The 5,248-nt window shown below is 38.7% G+C and overlaps 1 non-coding gene across 1 annotated transcript; it reads right to left on the bottom strand.

Annotated features, from left to right (window-relative positions):
* Positions 1-4,692: 4,692 nt before the first annotated feature.
* LOC130952462 (small nucleolar RNA R71) lies at positions 4,693-4,800 on the bottom strand. Its single transcript, XR_009074642.1, has one exon. It is a non-coding gene; the product is annotated as a small nucleolar RNA R71 (small nucleolar RNA).
* Between the last annotated feature and the right edge of the window lie 448 nt (positions 4,801-5,248).

Raw genomic sequence — 5,248 nt, 5'->3', positions numbered from 1 at the left:
ACCCTTGCCAAGACCTTTTTAGGCCTTAGTTTACTTTCTTACCATTTATCTTTCATGCTTCATATCAAAACCCCAAAATAACTCACAACCAATAACAAGACACTTTATTGTAATTCCTAGGGAGAACGACCCGAGGTTTGAATACTTCGGTTATTAATTTTAGGGGTTTGTTATGTGTGATAAACAATCTTTTGTATGAAAGGATTATTGTTGGTTTAGAAACTATACTTGCAACGAGAATTCATTTGTGAAATTCTAAACCGTCAAAAATCCAATCATCAAGCACGCCCCTCCAAAGCATGCAGACAACCCAGTCCCAGACTCTCTTGACACTCATCCTACATTGCCAAAGGCTCCTGAGTACAAGCCTAAGATGTCATATCCTCAGAAACTTCAAAAGGAGACCAAGGACAAGCAGTTTTCAAAGTTCTTGGAAGTCTTCAGAAAGTTGCAAATCAATATTCTTTTTGCAGAGGTTTTGGAACAAATGCCTATCTATGTCAAGTTCATGAAGGAGCTTGATGAGCGGATAATTTATACGTTTTTTGGCATTGTTTTTACATAGTTTTTAATATGTTTTAGTTACTTTTTAGTATATTTTTATTAGTTTTTATGCAAAAATCACATTTCTGAACTTTATTATGAGTTTGTGAGTTTTTCTGTGATTTCAGGTATTTTCTGGCTGAAATTGAGGGACCTGAGCAAAAATCTGATTCAGATGCTAAGAAAGGACTGAAGATGCTTGATGAGCGGATAATTTATACGCTTTTTGGCATTGTTTTTAGTATGTTTTTAGTAGTTTTAGTTGAGTTCTTAGTATATTTTTATTAGTTTTTAATTAAAATTCACTTTTCTGGACTTTACTATGAGTTTGTGTGTTTTTCTGTGATTTCAGGTATTTTCTGGCTGAAATTGAGGGATCTGAGCAAAAATCTGATTCAGAGACTGAAAAGGACTGCAGATGCTGTTGGATTCTGACCTCCCTGCACTCGAAGTGGATTTTCTGGAGCTACAGAAGCCCAATTGGCGCGCTCCCAACGGCGTTGGAAAGTAGACATCCTGGGCTTTCCAGCAATATATGATAGTCCATACTTTGCCCAAGATTTGATGGCCCAAATCGGCGTTCAAAGTCACCTACAGAAATTCCAGCGTTAAACGCCGGAACTGGCACCTAAATGGGAGTTAAACGCCCAAACTGGCATAAAAGCTGGCGTTTAACTCCAAGAAGAGTCTCTACACGAAAATGCTTCATTGCTCAGCCCAAGCACACACCAAGTGGGCCCGGAAGTGGATTTTTATGTCATTTACTCATCTCTGTACACCCTAGGCTACTAGTTTTCTATAAATAGGACCTTTTACTATTGTATTAGAGAGCTTTAGATCATGTTTTTATGATTGAACTCACTTTGGGAGGCTGGCCATTCGGCCATGCCTAGACCTTGTTCTTATGTATTTTCAACGGTGGAGTTTCTACACACCATAGATTAAGGTGTGGAGCTCTGCTGTACCTCGAGTATTAATGCAATTACTATTGTTCTTCTATTCAATTCCGCTTGTTCTTTGTCCAAGATATCACTTGTTCTTCAACTTGATGAATATGATGATCCGTGACACTCATCATCATTCTCACTCATGAACAAAGTGACTGACAACCACTCTTGTTCTACAAGCAATCAAGGCTCTAGTGTTTATCTCTTGGATTCCTGATAACACGATGCATGGTTGATCGCCTGACAACCGAGTGCTCGCCTGACAAACGAGCCAGCCATTCTGTGAGATCAGAGTCTTCGTGGTATAGGCGAGAACTGATGGCGGCATTCAAGAGAATCCGGAAGGTCTAACCTTGTCTGTGGTATTCTGAGTAGGATTCAATGATTGAATGACTGTGACGTGCTTCAAACTCCTGAAGGCGGGGCGTTAGTGACAGACGCAAAAGAATCACTGGATTCTATTCCGGCCTGATTGAGAACCGACAGATGGATAGCCGTGCCATGACAGGGTGCGTTGAACATTTCCAATGAGAGGATGGGAGGTAGCCACTGACAATGGTGAAACCCTTGCATAAGCTTGCCATGGAAAGGAGTAAGAAGGATTGGATGAAGACAGTAGGAAAGCAGAGAGACGGAAGGGAAGGCATCTTCATTCGCTTATCTGAAGCTCTCACCAATGATATACATAAGTATCTCTATCTTTATCTTTATGCTTTATTCGTTTATCACTATACCCATTTGAGTCTGCCTGACTGAGATTTACAAGGTGACCATAGCTTGCTTCATACCACCAATCTCCGTGGGATCGACCCTTACTCGCGTAAGGTTTATTACTTGGACGACCCAGTGCACTTGCTGGTTAGTTGTGCGAAGTTGTGTTTATGCCATGGTATTGAGCACCAAGTTTTTGGGATTCTTTACCGGGGATTGTTTTGTGTAAAAGTATTGATCACAATTTCGTGCACCAAGTTTTTGGCGCCGTTGCCGGGGAATTAAATGTCCTAACTACGGTTTCGCATTTGTTCCCTACAATAACAGTGCCATGTTTTGATCCGGCAACGTGCACCAAGTTTTTGGCGCCGTTGCCGGGGATTGTTCTTGAGTATGGACAACTGACGGTTCATCTTGTTGCTTAGATTAGGTATTTTTCTTCAGAGTTCTTAAGAATGAATTCTAGTGTTTCATGGTGATCTGTTGAAATCTGGCTGGCTGTGAAGCCATGTCTAATCTTATTGGACCGAGTTTTCAACTGATCATCACAATAGCTTGTTGATCTCTATCAATCTTGCTATTGGAGCAATGATCTGCTAAGGCTTGGCTGGCCATTGGCCATGTCTAGTGTTTTGGACCGAAGCTTTCTTTGAAAGCTTGGCTGGCTGTGAAGCCATGTCTAATTCCTGGACCGGAGTCTTAGACTAGCATTGCAATGATTCCTGGAAATTCAAATTGAGAATTCTGAAACCTTTATTTTCTATTTTCACATAATTTTCGAAAAAAAAGCAAAAAAAAAAATTTCACAAAATCATAAAAACCAAAAATATTTGATGTTTCTTGCTTGAGTCTAGTGTCTCATCTTAAGTTTGGTGTCAATTGCATATATTCATTCATGTGTCTTCAAGTAATTCTTGATGATTTCTTACTCTGATCTTTGAATTCTTTTGACTTGAGTGTTTATGTGTCTCATATAGTGTCAGTAGTATACAAACTGCTAAGTTTGGTGTCTTGCATGCATTGTTATTTGTTTCTTGTTGCATTTTAATTATTAAAAAATCCAAAAATATTTTTAATTTGTGTCTTTTCAAGTCAATAATACAAAGAATTGAAGATTCAGAACATACTGCAGAGGAATTACACAGAAAAAACTGGGCGTTCAGAACGCCCAGTGAAGAAGGACAGACTGGCGTTTAAACGCCAGCCAGGGTACCTGGTTGGGCGTTTAACGCCCAAAAAGGTAGCATTTTGGGCGTTAAACGCCAGAATGTATACCATTCTGGACGTTTAACGCCAGGATGGTGCTAGGGGGAAGATTTTGTTTTTCAAATCAATTTTTTTTAAGTTTTCAAAGTTTTTCAAAATCAAATCTTTTTCAAATCATATCTTTTCAATCAAATGTTTTCAAAATCAATTTCTTTCCTTTTTCAAAGATACTTACTAACAATTAATGATTTGATTGAACATCTCAAGTTTGTTGCCTTTTCTGTTGAGAAAGGTTTAATGTTTGAATCATATCTTTTCTTGTTAGGCAAGTCATTAATTTTTTAAAATCAAATCTTTTTAAATTTGTTTTCAAATCATATCTTCTCAATCACACCTTTTTCAAAATAAATTTTCAATCAAATCTTTTTGACTTCTAATTTCAAAATCTTTTTCAAAAATCACTTGATTTCTTTTCCACTTTGAATTTTCGAAAATTATCAATCAATTTTTCAAAATGTTTTTGACATCTTTTTAATTAATTTTCGAAAATTCTCTTCCCTTCTTCCCACATCCTTCTATTTATGGAGTATTACTCCTTCTTAATGCACAATTCGAACTCTATCTAATCAAGTTCGAATTCTTCTACCTCCTTCTTCTATTTTTCTTTTTCCTCTGACACCTCAAGGAATCTCTATACTGTGACATAGAGGATTCCATATTTTCTTGTTCTCTTCTCTTTCATATGAGCAGGAACAAAGACAAAGGCATTCTTGTTGAAGCTGACCCTGAACCTGAAAGGACCTTGAAGCGAAAGCTAAGAGAAGCTAAGGCACAACTCTCTGTAGAGGACCTAACCGAATTCTTCAAAGAAGAAGAACCCATGGCAGCCGAAAACAACAACAATGCCAACAATGCAAGGAAGGTGCTGGGTGACTTTACTGCACCTACTCCCGATTTCTATGGGAGAAGCATCCCTATCCCTGCCATTGGAGCAAACAACTTTGAGCTTAAGCCTCAATTAGTTTCTCTAATGCAACAGAATTGCAAGTTCCATGGACTTCCAATGGAAGATCCTCATCAGTTTTTAGCTGAGTTCTTGCAAATTTGTGACACAGTCAAGACTAATGGGGTTGACCCTGAGGTCTACAGACTGATGCTATTCCCTTTTGTTGTAAGAGACAGAGCTAGAATATGGTTGGACTCACAACCTAAAGATAGCCTGGACTCTTGGGAAAAGCTAGTCAATGCCTTCTTGGCAAAGTTCTTTCCACCTCAAAAATGGAGTAAGCTTAGAGTGGAAGTCCAAACCTTCAGACAGAAGGATGGAGAATCCCTCTATGAAGCTTGGGAAAGATACAAACAATTAATCAGAAAATGTCCCTCAGACATGCTTTCTGAATGGAGCATCATAGGTATTTTCTATGATGGTCTCTCTGAACTATCCAAGATGTCCTTGGATAGCTCTGCTGGAGGATCTCTTCATCTGAAGAAGACGCCTACAGAGGCTCAAGAGCTCATTGAAATGGTTGCAAATAACCAATTCATGTACACTTCTGAAAGGAATCCTGTGAACAATGGGACAAGTCAGAAGAAAGGAGTTCTTGAGATTGATGCTCTGAATGACATACTGGCTCAGAACAAGATATTGACTCAACAAGTCAATTTGATTTCTCAAAGTCTGTCTGGAATGCAAAATGCACCAAGCAGTACTAAGGATGCTTCATCTGAGGAAGAAGCCTATGATCCTGAGAACCCTTCAATGGAAGAGGTGAATTACCTAGGAGAACCCTATGGAAACACCTATAATTCTTCATGGAGAAATCACCCAAATTTCTCATGGA

The sequence above is a fragment of the Arachis stenosperma genome, chromosome 9 (assembly GCF_014773155.1).
Source record: "Arachis stenosperma cultivar V10309 chromosome 9, arast.V10309.gnm1.PFL2, whole genome shotgun sequence".
NCBI classification, from domain to species: domain Eukaryota; kingdom Viridiplantae; phylum Streptophyta; class Magnoliopsida; order Fabales; family Fabaceae; genus Arachis; species Arachis stenosperma.
This window is presented reverse-complemented; position numbering and strand designations above follow the sequence as displayed.